This window comes from Sinohyriopsis cumingii, chromosome 9 (genome assembly GCF_028554795.1).
Source record: "Sinohyriopsis cumingii isolate HCF-2022 chromosome 9, ASM2855479v2, whole genome shotgun sequence".
NCBI lineage: Eukaryota > Metazoa > Mollusca > Bivalvia > Unionida > Unionidae > Sinohyriopsis > Sinohyriopsis cumingii.
The window spans coordinates 75,751,333-75,769,329 of record NC_142969.1 but is presented as its reverse complement, the minus strand read 5'-3'; positions in this window follow the sequence as shown (position 1 = coordinate 75,769,329).

Sequence of the window (17,997 nt, the reverse complement as noted above, 5' to 3'; positions counted from 1 at the left end):
TCAAATATCAGAAGTAAAAAACTAAAACTGGAGAAAGATGAAATTGAACGGCAGTTAAAGAGGGAAAACACAGCAGATATAAATAAAAACCATAAACGATAGACTAAACAAAATAATAGAAGAAAACATCAGGGATAAAGCAATGAGAGCGGGAAAATTCACACATATATACAGAAGTAGTGAAGTGGGGCACCCTAGCGTCAATGGGAATTAGCATTACAGATACCCCTGGGCAACTCTAGCGTCAAGGGAAATATAACATGGAGAAAAATCGTGGGCAACTCTAGCGTCAAGGGGAATTGAACATGTGGGAATAAAGTGTGGGTCTATCTAGGGACAAGGGGAATTGAACATGGGATTTTTTTTTTTTTTTTAAAAATAAAATTTTTTTTAAAAAGAAGGGTAGGCAATTGAAAGTCATTCTCTTTTCGAGAAATGTGGGTGGCCCTGAAAAGGGCCTTTGGTTTTTGTTCTTCTTCTTCTTCTGCTTCTAATTTCTTCTTTTTCTCAACCAACTTCTTATTTTCTCTCCTACATTCTTTCTCTTCTTTTTTTTCTCCTCCTCTTCTTTCTTCTCCTCCTCTTCTTTCTTCCTCTTCTCATTTTCTTCTTCTTTTTCAATTTTTTCGTTCCATTCTCTTATCTTTATCCTTTCCTCTTCATCCTCCTTCTCCTCCTTTATCTCTTTCATGACACCACTTATTATGTCCTTTACTTTTCTTAAATTGTTGATCTCCATCTTTACTCGATGGGGACTATAGGAATAGTGGTCTTCATTGAGTCTCACTAACATCTGCTCCATCATTCCTAAATTGTCCAAAACGTCTTGTAATTTTTGCATTTTGTCAAGGTGGTTCGAAGCCATCTTCTTTTTTATTCTTTGTAGAATGGTTTGAACGACGAATACTGTGGGTTCTTATACGAAAAGCGCGGACGTGAAGGAAAACATCCCCCTAAAACATAAAATTGATCTTACCTAAATCATCACCAAACAAAGCGCGGACGTGAAGGAAAACATCCCCTACTTTCTCATTTCATATAATCTACTATCCACATACGTGAACCATCAATGAGCAATCCCCAAATCTACTATTTACACACGCAAATCATTAAAACCTAATCCATAATCTACTATCCACACAATCCTACTTTAGCTTTTACAAAACCCGAACTATACTCTCTACATACGCTAAGAAACAATAAACGAACCCATAATCTACTATTCACACAAACTTACGTTAGCGCTTACAAACACAAACACAAACACACAAACACATACCCTCACACTATAAAAAAGAGTCAGTGTTTATATTCACACTACTCTACCTATACACATTGGCAAATTGATGGTTATTTCTTTTCTAGAGTATTGGGTAGCCCTGAAAAGGGCTGTTGGTTTCTTTTTTTGAACTCCAGATGCACCTATCCAATGATGGCACCTTCCTGGCCTGGCGCCACACACGCATCTTCTTCCCCAGTCTCCTTTCACCTTTCTTCTTGGGAGTGCAGAGGCGGGATATGAGGCTTCAGAACCCCAATTTTCTGTCTCTGGGATTCTGAAATTTCCTTTCTCCTCTTCTTTGTTTCTTCTCTTCTCCTCTTCTTTTCTTCTTCTTTCCTCCTCCTCCTCTTTCATTCTTGCTTCTTCTACAATGGCCTCCGCGGCCAGTTCATTTAGTATGCGCCTGGCATATTCCAGGTGCATCTGGAGTTCTAGCAGTTTCACAATTCTGGTATTCATTGTTTTGTCAACGAATGAACAGGGTAGCTAGACTGTCCAGCGAGTTTCAATTTATAGTGAAAGCGCGTACGTGAAGGAAAACATCCCCCTAAAAACATAAAATTGATCTTACCTAGATCATGACCAAACAACGCGCGTACCTAAAAGAAACACTCACTCACTTTTTTATGCTACCCATCACTATTCTAAAAGAATTTATTAAACAAATAATATACTATTCACATACGCAAAGCAATCCAATCCAACCCCAAATCTACTCTCCCCACACCTCTAACAGCCAAAAAAAAACCATCATCTTAATCTATATCCACACCAACGTACTTGAGCACTTACAAACACACAATCATATACACAAACACATACCCTCACACTATTAAAAGAGTTAGTGTTTATATTCACACTACTCTACCTACACACATTGGCAAATCGATGGTTATTTCTTTTCTAGAGTATTGGGGTAGCCCTGAAAAGGACTGTTTTTTTTTTTGTTTTTTTTTTTGTTTGCTATGGCAATCTTCTAGTTTCTAAGAATGCGATGTCCTCTGAGGATATACTTTCTGGCGATAGGTCTGCTTCTTCGGAAAGAGAAGAAGAACTCTTTGGTGTCGATACGGCAATCGACAAAGCCTCTGTCAGGTTCAGGTTGCTGCTGCTGCTGCTGTTGTTGCTGTTGCTGCTGTTGCTGCTGTCTCTGAAGTCTGTACTTCTCTGTCCATTCTTCTTTCTCCCTGTTCACTTCTTCTCTGAAGAGCTCTTCTATCAGGTCTTCAGTGACTTTTAACATTCTCACATTCTCTATCTCTTCTGGCTTCGGTATCAGACTGTGTCTGACCCTATGCAAATTTACGTAGGCTTCGTTTAGCTTAGCTAGTTTGGAGCACATCTTCGTAGGAGGATGAGTCGACAATGGATGGTTAGACTGGAAACTTCCCCGGTTCTGAAAGTCAAAGCGCGGACGGGAAGGAAAACATCCCTCTATTGTTTTCGAGTCGCAACGTTCAATGAGTGTCATGAGAGGGATAGTAAGAAGTCAAAGAGCATGAATCAAACATTCTTATAGCCAAACAAAAGACAAAGGCATTTTTTTCACAACACAATATTTTTATTCAAAAAATCACTGAACACTAACCAACAACAACTCTAACATTTTTAACAATAATCCAACATTATAACATCAAACATTTTTTCTAATGACAAACATTTTTTTCTCAATTCACAATCTACTTTAAACAGGGCTGACAACGTTGTGAATGAAATTGTGATTTCCACTGTTAGAAGTCATTAGGCCATTGATGGACACTACGTTTCCTAGCTTGAGACAAAAGATAAGCATAATGGTCACAAAACCATCGATCTACTTTCACATCGTTTCTTGAAGAAGAACGAGGATCAAAATGAGTCACTAAATGTTCTAAGGAATAGCCCAGGCTGCGATGATGCAGAAAATACACACAATATTGTCCACACACCAAGGAATCTGTGCCTTGTAATTTCACATTATTGAATCGGGTGGTCTGAGCATTTCTTCTCATAAAGTCGATGATATCGTTTTCCAAAGGGGGCAATCCGTACGAATAGAATTATTCCACAAATCCTTCTTGAGGAAAGTAAACGGCTACCCAGTGGGTTCCTGGGAGATGACTGTCGTCCGTGTTGATCACATAAGCTTGATGGTCTTGAGGTTTGCGATGAGGGAGTTCAATCTTTAGCACAGACGACAGGATTCCAAGAAGCCGTATACGAACTGTGGTTCAAAAGGTAATAAAGTTCCCAGGTATCCATTGTTTTGTGTGTTTTCTTCTTCTTCACAGGTAATAATAAGTCGTCAGTTCGATCCTGACTTTTTGCTTGAAAATGTCTGACAAATAACCGTTTCTTCGTTTCGTCTCCTCACTCTGATTCAGGAGAGCTTCGATGCGATCGATCTCTTGAGTGGTTAATGGTGGACAAGAATGTTCACGCAAGTCTTTATACCACTAGTGCAACACGTCTTCGTCCGAGATGAGACTCCAAGCATCGTCCAGATACTCGTCCAATTTTTCTTCTTGACTCAACATCAGGCATTTATCGTGTTGAATTTGACTGGGATGATCGTTTTGACATCCATAGCAATTTTTCTTGATCAATTCCGTCATTTTTTCGACCAAGTGTTTGGCAAAACAGGAGACTAAATGGGCTTCTTGTTCTGGCCATCTTGACTTCATCATGATCACTTCTTCCACCGTCTCCGCACATTCCATGTCTAAAGTTTCTCCACTAGGTAAAGAGGGATAACAGTCTTCCATGGCTTCTAATAATCTAGAATGACTTATCTCAAACTGTTGATTTCTATCGTATTATCGAATTCTGCATACAGGATGACGTTCACCGTTTCATCAGGGACTCGGTTTGCAAACTGAATTTCCACACGAATCTGACCAGATTTTATAGGGTGGAAATGTTCCTCGTCGCTGCCTTGGTCTGGAGTGAAATCAAAAGCCCACAAAGCATAGTCTCCTGCATAATCCTCGTAAGTAATACCGTGACTGGTGTTGGTTCCTAACTGTCCCGTGGCCTCGTACAGGGACAAGTATGATCTCAAGTAATTGTTCTGGGTAAAGTTAGGCTCGAAAGGTCGGGTACACAAGGTCTTGCCATCGCGACTGACTTCAATCTTGGACACGCCAAAGTGTCGAAAGTTGAAAGGATTTTTATCGATAGCTCCGTTGAAGGCTGTATTCTCGACGATACCAAGGATCAAACGTTTGGGTAGCTGACCTTGGAACAGATGATCTTCGATCATGGATCGCTGTCCCCTAGGAATGGTGAAGGTTTTCACTTCCACTCGTCGGATCGGATACTTGGCGGTCGTTCTGCTCAACGTCTGACTGATGTCGTTACTTACTTTAGGTAACACTTCCACACGTCGCACGTAGAGTCTGGCTTCTTGGATGACAGTTTTGTAATCGTTAGCATTAGACAACAGATGGAAAGCGGCACTGCTGCGATTCAGTCTCAAGCGGACATCCACTCCGTTCAGCAAATATTTCTCTTGCAACCACATGTCCAAATGTAAACGATCTATCAGTTCTAAACTACGACTTAGTGCAATTTTCTTTCTTCGTTCTATAAATCCCGATAAATTTTGAGCATCCCCATCAATTGTAGTGCTGTCGAACTTTGCACCTAATGCGTCAGGCTTCCATACCACGCAAGCATCCAGATGAGTGTTTTTGGCTTCTTTTCCGTAACGTCAAGAGATTTTCCAGGTACGCTCGGTAAGGGTAAGTATCCATGCTGCTGCTGACCAGTTTGTTATTCAAATACAAGTCCACTCCACTGAACAAGGAATGCGTGAAATTGTTGTTGTTGACGGGAGCTACTCTGGACGTATCAATGAGAGCGTCACCGTCCACTTCGGTTACTTTGACTTTCAAGTACAAGTAACTGCTATTCAGATCGATGTAATCTTCGGGCTGTCCTTTGATTTCAAACTCGATGGGAGCGGAATCGGTCAAAGAGGAGACGGGGTGAAATTCCACCCACTGGGATTCTTGCATGGTCATCATCGTGGGGGGCATGGCAAACAGATCCAGTTCCGACTTGGAACAGGCGCAAGACTCTCGGTGCATCATTTTTTGTTGCTGTGTCTCAATAATCGAAAACGTCTAAGTCTCGAACGGTTCCTCTTTTCTTGGCCTTTCTCGCTTTAGACATGTGAAGTCTGGTGAAAGGGTGTTTTCTTCGTCGTCTCTTTCTGCCTTGTTCTTGCTGAATGCCTGATTCAGTAGCGTGCAGGGCATTTATAGGTGTGTCTCGTCGGCCCAATAGGTCTTTGCCCGTTTGCAGCAAGACATTTTTTCCTGCCCTCATGAAGGGTTCTTTAGGGTTTTGTTTGTCGATGATGACATTTTGGAGAAATTCTTTGCCTTGTGTCAGTGCCGCATCTTTCAAGGCGTGCAATCCGCGTGTCACCATCGGTTTCAACACCGGAGCCACCGAACGAAAGGCCGATTTTAACATATCTCCTAAACCGTGTCCTCGCTGTCGAGCAACCCCTCGGTACACTGGATACATGACTTAAGAGTCGTGAGAGAACCGTTTTCGAAAATGGAGTTTCACCGTGACTTTTCCTTTGGTGAATGAAATATTTTGTCCCAGATCTCCTTTTATAGCAATGTTGACCGTGTCCAAATACGACTTGCTGACAGGCAAATAGTGAGGATGTACAAATTCGCGGTGGATGTGGTAAGTGTTTCCACCTTCCTCGTCAGTGGCCGTGGCAGAATTTACTTTGAAAGGAATGACACGCAGTAACGGCACGGAGGTGTGTCCCACCACGTTGTACTCCACCACATCGGAGTACACAAACATCAAATTCAGTCCCTGGTTCAGTTCTACATGGAAACGAAAGTACCTTACAAAATGCCCGTTGTTGTCAATGTCTGCTATGTTAATCTTTTTGGCATGTTTATCCGTGACCAAATTGAGGTCTCCACCCAAAATTTCATACAATTCAGGGCAAAATTTAATACGTATACTTTTTTCCTCATTTTCAAATCTGATGAGTAGACGGTGAGACTGTTTGTGGTACTCTATGGTGACACGTTCTTTTTGTCCGGTCGGAACTTTGTCAAATGTTGCATAGAATTTATCAGCGATGGCCTCCACCAGATGTTGACCACTAAAATAATGGCCTGAGTTATTTTTAAAGTGATAAACGTAAAGAGGAGGAGAAGTGTCACTGCTGTTTCGGGGTAATGGCTCCTTCGCAAGATGTGATCTATGTTGAGGACTGTTCGTCATTTTTTCCTGCACTGTTGGGTCCAGAATTTCGACGTCAAAAGTGTTTTGAGTTTCAGTGATGTTTTTGATTTGTGTTGGGTGAATCATTTCTACCAAAGCCACTTCCCAATGGGCTTCGTGATCTAAGGGGATAGCCTGAGGTAATTTGGCCGTGTAACAGCACAACGTGTTGTGGGGAAACACCTCCATGGAACTGGGTAAGGTTAAGTAAAATTGGTTTTGGTGACTCATAATTCCAGAGTTCTGTGGCTGTCCGAGGGGTTAGTGGACGTCAGAGGCGTGTCTCCGCTCAAAATGGGGTTCTGGTTGTGGTTGTTGTTGGAGTAGTGACTGGCACTGGCACTGGACACAAGGTTTCCGTGGTTCCCGTTGGAAGAGAATTTCAGGGAGGGATTGGGAAGCAGGTAACCGATGCAACTGCTCAATAAAATGGTCCACAATTGTTTGTCTCCTTGTTGCAAACTCAAATTGGCAATGGCTGCACCGATGACACAATACACCACGAAGATTTGGCAGAAAAAGACGATTTGCGTTTTAGGCATACGTTCTCCGCACCACACCCACAAGGGTTGTTTTTGTAAATCTTGCACAGAAGAACTAGGTGAAGGAGGAGTGGTCGACGTAGCTGCGTCTGTGTGAAAGGGCATGATGGTCACTTCTTTTTATAGTCGATGACTTGCGAAGCGTCGATCCAAGAATCAAAACTGGGTGGATATCCTTTCCAACGTACTTTGACTTCTTTGACACGTCGTTTGCCCACTTTACGGGTTCTGCGTTCGAGAATGCTTTCGATGTCGTACACGTCGTCTTCTTTTTTGGTGACACGTTGTAGCTCGGGCAAATAAAACGTTCCTTTGAGCATTTCTCCGTTCATGTCTTCCAATTTATAGACGGCAGGATGACGACCATGCACTCGTCCAGTGACGCGAAACAATTCGGTCGTCCAGTTAGGTAAGTAACCTTTGTCGAAAGTGCGTTTGGTTTTGCCAATGCGCACCCAATCTCCTACGGCCAACATTCCACTTTTCTTGGGGACAGCCCTCGTCGGGTACGTACCAAACAGGCGCTCAAACACCAACACTTCGTTCTCGGGAGTCACTTCTTGCGGGGCACGTCCGATGCTTCGATGGTAAGATTGGTTGTACGCTTGCACCAGGTGCGGTAAGATGTCGATGTACTTCAGAGTGTGGTGATGCGTAAAATATTTCCGCATGCGTTCTTTCAATGTGCGTCCACGATGCTGGCTTTGGTTTCGGGATTCTCGGTGGTAAAAAAATGAATGTCACGTTTCTTTAATTCTTTTTGGAAAGCTTGGTTCAGAAATTCGGTGTCTTTGTCCGTTTGCCATCGAAGAGGGTGACGACCGCTTTGTATCAAAACCCGTTGCAGGGCTCGCACTAACTCGCTGCTCGATTTGGAAGTCAAGGGCACGACCCAGGCAAATTTGGAAAAGACGTCGATGACACAAAACAAATATTTGTAGCCACGATTGTAACTGGCCAAATGAGAGACATCGGCTAAATCGGCTTGCCATTGATGATCGATGCCTTCCACTCGGGTGCGACTTCTGGCAAACTTGCGTCGAATGGGTTTGTGTAAAGTGTAGGTAGCTTGTTCTTGTAACCATCGTTGCACTTGAGGTAAACGGAGACTTTTCAGTCGCGTTTTGGCAGCACGATACAATTTTTGAACTCCTGCGTAACCTGCAGGATGCGAAGGATCGTAGTAAATGCTGGCTAAGACTTTTTCCATTTTTTGTGTTTGTGTGTTGATAAGTCACCCACTCTTCGGTGATGCTACTTTGGGTGGGTCGAAAGGTTGGTTTGGAAACGGATTTACGTGTCAGATGGGCTACGGGAGTAGAAGTCGAAGGTAGTGGTGGTGGTGGCGGCAATGGAATAACTTTGGTCTTCTTTTCTTTTTTTCACTTCTGGTTTCCCTTCTTTCTTTTTCACTTCTGTCGAAGGAGGAGTGGACATCATCTTTTTAACCCAAGCTTTCATTTCTTCTCGTTGGGGTGTGGTGGACGGGGTCAACAAGGATGCTGCAATCTTACTCGAAATGGGAGCTGCTGACGGTGTTTGAAACACTTCTCGCATCTCTTCTTCCTCAGGTCTTAGTGGGGTAGCATCTCTGGTGACCCCTGGGGATGGTAGTATTGGTGGTGGTGGTAGTAGTGATGATGGAGCTGGACTTTTCATCAAGGTCTTAAAATATTTCAAAGTGGGTAGAGCTGTTTCGTCTAAAGCTTTCTGGTGAAAGAGTTGCAGTCGTTGCAAGAGTTGACCGTACTTTTGCGATTTTTCTGTTTCGGACAAATCTTGGCGATCCATCAAGGACTGCAGTTCGTGTTGTAACTGGGACATTTCGCTCAAATTGGGATTGGGAGGTAAATGCGGGGTGCGTTGTTCTTGCCAACGATGGTATTCCATCCATCGTTTGTAAGGCACTAAAGCTAGTTTTCGTCCTTCCATGGGGTTGTCAGGGGTGAATTCTGAGATCTTGGGACTTCCGAGGGCCTTTTTATCTTGCTCCCACCAGTCCTCCCAACATGGTTCCCAAGACTCCTTTCAGTATCGGGCCTAACAAGAGGGGTAAAATGTCTCCACGTTGAACCAACATCTTCTTCTTTTGACGAATGGGAATTTTCTTTTGAACCATTTGGCGAAGAACGTGACGATGCTTGCTTAAGCAATGTTTCTGGTGTTTGGACAAAGGGATCGTGCCTTTCAAAACGTTCAAACAACATTCGCACACGGTATCGATGACCTCTTTGGAGGTCGATTGAATGAGTTTTTTCGTAGAGGTGGAGAAGCTTTGGACAGTACAGATAACATGTCCCCATGTTTGACTAAACGTGGTGGTAGTCCTTTCCTTTTCTTTCCTTGGGGTTTTCAAGAGGGTGACATCTTTGAGTGTTCAGGAGCACCATAAAAACACTGATACCCCCGACTTGGTCACACGCCTTTTTTATACTGGAACGCGTCGCCACTGATTGTCTTTACGTCGTATTAGTTTGAGGACAGGCATGACACGTAGTGCAGAGGTACGCAACGGACTAAATCGAGCCAGTTCTTGCTTGGACAAATCCAGTAAACTTTGTAACATGCCCGATCTTTCTTGGACTTTGATTTTGGGAGAAGGTACTTTGTGAGCAGCAGCCACTACCGCTAAATTGGAGGGTCCTGCCACTGGGGAAGTTCTTTTTGGGGTCAATAACGGAGAAGTTCTTGGTGTGATCAACGTCTCCAAGTACTCTTCAGTTCTTGGTGTCATCAACGGAGAAGTGGATGAACGTGAGGATGCCGGAGACGCAGTCACTGCTGTGGCAGGTCGTGGTTTGCGAGTGTAAAGTTGCGTCTTGGCCGAAGTGCCTCTCTTGCGACTAGTTTTCTTCTGTGGACTTTTCTTTTTCTGGGGACTTTTTCTCTGTTTCTTTTTCTGGGGGCTTCTTTTCTTTTTCCGGGGTGGTGTCTGGTAAGAGGAGGGTCCCGCCACTGGAGAAGTTCTCCTTGGGGACCTGGTCTTTTTCTTTTTCTTCTTGGGGCTTCGTTGGACTTTTTTCTTGGGTATAATTTTGGGGGCATTAGGATCCCATCTTAAGAGAGAGCGAATGATGACCCTTCTAGAGTACCGCTCCCTCCAGGTTTCAAAATGATTTGTTTTTTGGTTTGAGTGTCGATGCGGGGATCGGCCAGTTGGACCAAAGCGACTTTGTTTTGATCGAAAAAGCGTTTGGTTTGATGAGGAATCTGAATGATTCCTTGGAGTAATTGACGTGCCGTCACCGTGAACCATCGTAAGACTTCTTTGAGACTAGCTTCTAAGACACGAGCTCGTATTTGTGGATTTTTTTCTCGACTGATGCCATATAAGGCACGAATCAATCTGACGGGAAGATGTGACTGAAGGGACGTCATGTTGACGTTGTGTGAGACAGACGAAAAAGGGTCTGAGGTTTTTATAGATTTTTTTTATGTGGAGTGAAATTAAGTCGAGGACGGAGACGTGTACAGGACAGGCCCTCCGTCTTGACACCAGTGGTGAAACAAGTGGGTACGTAATCGCAAATCCTCGGGGGTTGTAGGTTTCAAATCGACGAGTAAATAAGCGTGTGGTGTTTGAGTGGCATCGTCGTACGCCTGAGTCAGCCAAGGCGTTCCTAACTGTTTGGCTAAGACTTGCACTTGCGATTTATCTCGAGGGCTTTTAAACAAGACCACGTAATGCGCATTGAGACTGATGGTGCGATGGGCTATACTTTGTTGAAACAAATTTTGAGTGATGTAAACGACACTGGCATTACGGTGATGCCCTTTGCGCGTGAACCACAGTTTAATTTCTTCTTCGTCTTCTCCTAACATGTCGTCAAAAATGACCAAATGGGTTTGACGGGAGTCAGAGACGATGCCGTCGTCTTCTTTAGGAATGCCTTCCACAAACACGATCGAATCGCCTTGACTTTCTCGCAAGACACACGATTCGCTGAGGTGGCCGATCGATCAAACGTTTGACGAATTCGGTTTTGCCTGAACCGCTAGGTCCGGCAATGAGCATGTTAAAGGGATGGCGAAGATACAAAGCCTCCCAACTGGCACGATCTAAGTGTTCGTCGATGACTTTGACAGTAGAGGAAGAGGGAGCAGAGACAGCAGAGGTAGCCATAGTGTGAGAAATGTCACTTGTGACACGAAAACAAACAAGACAAGAGTTTATATACTTTTTTCAGAACACGTTTATTGAATGTTTCAAACATGAATACGAAAGACAAAAATACATAAAAGCCAAAGGCTTAAGTACAAGGATAAAAGGCACATAATAGCCATTAACGTGGAATAAACACAAGTGTCTGTACAACATGTTTTGGGTAATGTTCTGACCAGTTCTATAGTAGGGGGTAAGGTCACACAAGTGTCCTCCTGAAAGGGTCTTTCAGGCCTGTCCACGACAGTCCCGTCCTGGGTGACGGGTTCTTCTGGCACCGTCACTAACACGGGTTGAAAAGTAACTTTTTTCCTTGAACAACTCTCGTGCATACTGGGCCACTTCTTGGGTCCAAGCCTCAAAATCCCATTCTTTCCAGGCACGGACATCTGTCCAATGGGGATGTAAGTCACAAGCTACACACACATCGTCATACACGTCTTGGGTAGCTAAAAGTTGACGAATCTTTTTTTCCTGTTGAGGTTGAGAAGTATCCAGATGAAACCGCAAGGCTTTGAGCAAAAGGAGTTTTTCGTGAGCATTTAAGGCCATTGAGGTGGTAAGTACTGATCGTAAAGAGTCCACAAAGAATCGGCTGGTAAACGAAATCCCAGAAAACAAGTCACTAAGACACACACCACTTGTCGACCCAAATTGAATGGATACAGTTCTTGTAATAATCGATGGTAATGATCCACGGTTTGAATATGGTCATTGAGTTCCTTCCACGGAATCTGTTCAATCACTTGTGACATAAGCCGTGGCATGGATTCCTGTTTTTGTACTCTCTTTTTTTCGGAAGCAATACACGTACATTCTACCCAGACATCTTCGTTCTCCAGAAAGAAATCTAGAATACTGTAACCTACAGTTCAAACTTCGATTAAAAGTTTTCTCTTCCACTAAGTAGATTCCACGTAACATATGTTGGTAATCCTTTAACTCGAATTCCTCAATGCGTTGCTCTAGGTGAATCTCGAAGTAACCAAAATGATGAACATTTCGTTCATTCACTAACTCACTAACAAGGTCTGACCACTGAAACAATTTCTGACGAATCAGTCCTGTTATACCATTCAGGTACCAGTGGTTAAAGATCTGGTGACGTAACGGATGCAATTGTTCTTTACGTTTGACTTGTATTTTCACCAGCTCTCGGTAAATCCTTTCTCTCAACTCCTCAGGCAAGCCCAAAATGTTCTCTTGTAAAGTATCCATAAGTATATACACTGTTTTTGGAATCCTTGGGTGGTGGCCAATAGCCTCGTATACCTTTGTGCCTAATGTAATATCCACTCATAAACAGTCTTCTTGTACTTTGGAACAGAGCATAATTTAAAAACGGTTGAATAACTTTGCATTTGCGTTTCACTTGTATTTTGATCAGTTCTCGGTAAATGCGTTCTCTCAACTCCACAGGCAAAGCACGAATGTTCTCTAGCAAAGTATCCATGAATAGGTCATACTAAATCCTCTTTGGTCTGACACAAGACATGTACTCTTTGCACAGACATGGTTTTAATTCATTGTCGAATCTAAATCGTTTAGTTACCAATTTACACGTTACAATTCGTTCAGAAGTTTCCTCTTTCACCAAGTTGACATTGTGTACAAGATGTTGGTAATTCGTTAACTCTTCCTCTGGAATTCGATGCAGTACGTTTACAATGTAGTAGATAGAATCGTCCACACCAAACCATTCCTTTTTAAAACCAGGGGGTCGCTGATCAATGTCTGTCCAATGGAACACTTTCAACTCAATCAGTCCTTGTATAGCATTCAGGTACCAGTGGTTCAAACACCGGTGACGTAACGGATGCAATTGTTCTTTACGTTTCACTTGTGTTTTGACCAGCTCTCGGTAAATGCGTTCTCTCAACTCCACAGGCAAAGCACGAATGTTCTCTTGTAAAGTATCCATGAACAGATTATGGTAAGTTACTTCAGTGTCTCGGACCCACTAAGGGTAAGTAATGACAATTCGGTGACCATCGAGCATGTTCTACGTAGGCCGAATCTTGCGGTTCCCAGTGGTGAAGTGACACACCGCAACTGAAGCACTTGACTTTATCTCCTTCGCCCAAGTAGAAAAATCCGGCTCTGGCTAATTCTTCGGGGGTCGGTCCTCCCAGATACTTAGGCCATTTTCCTTTGAACGATTGAAGACGATTTTCAAAGTTGCAGTATTCCGACAAACGCACAGGAAACGAATATTCGTCTTTCACAGGTTCGTTTCGATGAGGGTTGGGTGACATGAACAGGGGTTTGCTCAGGGCTGGATGACATCCGTAGGGAGGTAGACGTGAAGGTGAACATTCCCCTTTAAAACGAAACCCAATAAAATGTCCAAGAGGACGAGCGGCATCACTTTCGTATCCCTCAGGTTTGACACGCACAGCATCACTTTCCATGATAGGGGTAGTGAGAACAAAGTTCCCATGATGCTTTACGGCATCGGTAAGGTCACAGCGTACAGCATCGTTCCCATCGCAAGGCTCACAATCGCATTCCACTTCAGAAGCCTCACACTTGAATTGTGCCTTTCTAAACAACTTGTTATGTGTTTCTCTGAAAGTATTCATCTTGTTCGCTCGGTCTTGGTAGTCACAAAGAACTATCGATCTTGCCTAGGGTTCCTTTTTATATACAGACCAATACCGACGTGTCCATACGGTAAGGTGAAATGATTGGGAAGTCGCGCTCGCTTCTGGTACACGATTTGATAGACTTTTTCCAAGGGCCGACTGACGATGTGATGAGTGGGTGAACGTACAATCTTCTTCGGTTGATAGGTGGTCACTTTAAAATTTCCATCCTCTCCGGATTGCAAGGCTTCTTTCAATACCCCAAAGTTGACCACACGACTGGTACGATAATTCAGAGTCAGTCCTTTCACTTTGCACGTCGTGTGCACTTCTCCTTGTTTGTCCCGGTATTCGTAGCCGCAATTTTTGGGACCGCCACTGACGAAACTTAGAATCTTGTCGTCGGGATGCTCGTCTGTCCAGGCTCCTAAACGGTCTCCTTCGATGTCAGGGTGCTGTTGACTCGGGTGATGGATGTAAATGCAACTGTCCGTGTCAAAGTACAGGACGCGTTCCCCTAACAGTTCTAAAGCTTCGTACAATTTTAAGCGAACATGGGCTGTCACGTAAGCCGCAATGATGACATTTCCAAAAGGGGTCGTCTTGTACAAAGTCCAGATCTTCTTCGTAATTGACCAAGATCAAATCCTCGCGAACGATGTCCACGTGTTTCATGTATTTGGTTTTGTCGTGAATCATCTGGAAGTAGCGGGAAGGTTCTGTCAAATACTCCGTCTTGGGTAAACACGGTCGTTGTGCCATTTTACCCCACAAGCAATTGGACATCACTTTGGCAAACGATCGCCTGCCTTCGTTTTTCTCGATGTGGTCTAAAGAGATGCCTTCTTGTTCATAGTATTTCTCTTTGAATTGTATTTGGTCTTCGGGAGTGTGACACCAGGAAGGATAGCCGCTGGCTTCTTGTTTCAGTTTCAAAAAGGCATCCACGTAGTCAGCGAAAATGCCTTTCTGACTGGGATCACCCTTGTGGTATTGTTGTGTCTTGGGAAAGTGGCAAATTTCGTACACTTCTAACAGTTGGTATCCCATGTCCAGAGCTTTGAACAATTCTACGCTGACCCAGATTCCCGTCAAGGCACGTTCTTCCTGGGTGTGCTGACAAGGCTGATCTTGGTTGCACGTTTCGGCACAAGTAAGGCACAAGGGAAACATCAGTTTGCCTTGGCAATGGTGAGGTAAGACGGGATGGTATAGGTTCGTGGGAGGCAAAACTTTACACTTGATCAAGCCTTCGTATTGTCGAATGTTTTTCAGGTCGATGTGTTCCGTCAACAATTGCGGTGCCCTACAGGAAAGCGACAATATTTGCACACGTAGGGATACAGCGAACACACGTCCAAGTATTTGATTTCTTCTCCTTTCTCTTCGTCGGCTTGGTACAGCAAACAGGTGGCATTGGTCCTTCCTCCGTACAAACTATCCCTCGGGTTCAGCGGGTCCATGAAATGGTAACTTTCCACGAGGCGTTTAAACTCGGGATCGGTTTTCATACGGTGATCGTACTCGTGTTCCCACATTTCCACCACTTGGTATCCTTCCTGTTCCAACATTAGGCGCCGCTGACAAGTGTCCTGGTACAAGTCTTCCATGGTTCGTTGTAAAAACTGATTTTTAGTGCTACGATCAGGGTAACAGACGGGACATCCGTGAAATAAGCAACCGTTAAACTCGTACACGATCTTTGGGTTTTCTAAGTCCCAGCCATCTACCGAATACGTTCCGATGGTCTTTTCACCCCCTCCATTGCGGGCATGCTGAATCCATTTGTCTTCCTTGTCGCACAAGTAATGTAACCAACGTAGGGCTTTGACCGAGTATTGACGTTTGACATAGTTGGTCGTTTGAGGGCTGATGACAGCTACGGTGTTTTCAGGCATGAATCGTTGTCGATACACTAAGGAACACGCTTTGGCAATGGTACAAGCTTCTTTCAAAGGATCGACCCCTCCGTGTTCCATGAACAGTTCTCGAAATTTTCCACAGCAACGCCGTAAAATGTCCACGTCGGAACGACAATACTTTAGCATTTCTTCTTGAAAGTCGAAAGGGTCCGAGGCGTGAGCCTGGTACCAAGCGTAGAAAGCTTCTCGTTGTTCGGTACGCATGTTGTCGGGGTCGTAATAGTGAGCCTCAGGTAATGTGGTAGAACGGCGTGTTGATTGGCTTCCGTATTGAAAAGGTGTGGAAAGTACCCTTTAGCCATTTCTGTCATTCCAAACGTTTTAGGCATTCGGCTCAAAGGCATGGCCAAGTAACTCATCGAATCTTTAAACTGTACTTGTCCCACTTGCATGAAAATGATTTTGGCTCCGTTCAAAGTCACTTTAGGACGCTCGGTGTATTGTTCCGTATAGTATCTGAAAAGAAACTGTCCATCGTATCCGGAAAAATTGTGAGCCATCACCGTGGCATGACGATGACAATCTCCGTAACGTTCGATGTCCTCTTGGCTCCACGTCTTGTCGACGGGGTCTAAGACCCATTGGGCAAAATCGGCTAACGTGTTCGGTCCTCGAAAGATTTTTTCACGTCCTCCAGGAATCTTGCTGCAGTGAGGGCAATGACTGAAAATAGGTTCTTGAATGCACTTCTCGCACGCTCGATGAGCCACGCAGAAATTAGGAATGTGAATGCCGGTCCCTTGCATGCATTCGAAATCGAAAAAGATGAAATTGCCTTTCTTCTTGATGATGTGGTGACAAATGTGACATTTTTTCTTTCCTCGACATACGTGTGCCTTGGCATTATTGGTAAGTATGCCTTGTTCGCACGTAGGGCACAATCTCAGGAGTTGACAAGCACATTTCTTCTGTGAACCTTGCGTCTTCAAATGTTGTTGGTAACAGGTAGGGCTGACAAACGTGCGCAGACAAGTTGAACAAGGCACTGGTTCTTCGCTCAGACAGGGTGGAGAGGCCAAACATCCTGAGCATTTCCATCCACAATGCTTGTGTTGCTCTCGATTATTATAACCATAATCACATTTCTCACAGTAATAACTGTATCCCAGGAATCCAGTGATACTGGTAATAGTATCGAAATGGTCATCGTGATAATAAACATGAATGTATTTTCCGTCCTTAAAATCTTGGCCTCGAAACAACAGAGGCCCGCGCATTTCTTGAGAGTGCACTTTCAAGGTGTATCGTGGAGCTAGGGTATCTTGCAATTTTTGCATCTCAGGAATGCCACAGGGTATGTTTTTGGACAGTCCGGCTTGTTGTAACAGGAGTTCTGCTTCGTTTCGTTGTTTGGCTCGGTCGGATTGTTGAATAGTTCTCCAGGTTCTTTTCCATTCTACCGTGTCGTTCTTGTTGGCATAGGTTCGTCCCACCACGATGGCACGGGCTAAACACATCTGGTCATGAGGGTTGTTAATTCGGACGAGACTTGTTTTGGTGTTGCGAAGGTCGTCCACCAATAACATCTTTTTGCGTCCAGTCCCTTGAGGAGGAGAGACGTGGGTCATGTCCAGTGTGGCTTTTCCATCGGTGATGTCAAACTGGTCATTAGATTGTTGTACGTGTTGAATCTTGTCCATGACTTTGGAAGCGGTCAATTCTGCAGGGGTGCTAAACTCGATCCAAACATTGGATTTCAAACCGTCGTGTTGTATGGAAAGTCTCAAGCGATCGTCTTCTTTGGGTTGACATTGTCGCTTGAGTGTAGTGAGCAAAGAATCCCACACCCCAGTGATAAACACTTCTGCTTTCTCTAACGGCACTTCAGCCTTGAAATCTTTAAACTTCACTGTGTATTTGAAAGCCGTGGTTCTAAATTTTCTAGAGGAGCGCTTTTCCGTCTCTCGAATGGAATAGTATTTTTCAGGGTTGACTAAGGGTGGTGAACTTGGTTTAGAGGGTTCGGATTCTGGTTCACTCATGTCCTCTTCAAAATCACTGGCATGAATTTGTGCCAAGATTTCAGCCCTGGTACGAGGCGATAGATCACGTTTCTGCCTCTTACTTTCTTCTTCTTTCTTCTCGAATGAATAGGATCGTTTCATCTTGAGTGAAAAACGTCAAATGACTCAAGTTTAAAACACCATAGACTAATTTATAGTCATGGCAGACCAGCGTATATAAAAGGGTGTGTGTCTTGTCCTTTCACTATTCATTTCACTCTCAAGCTGAGCACAACGATGGAAGAGACTAGCCAAAT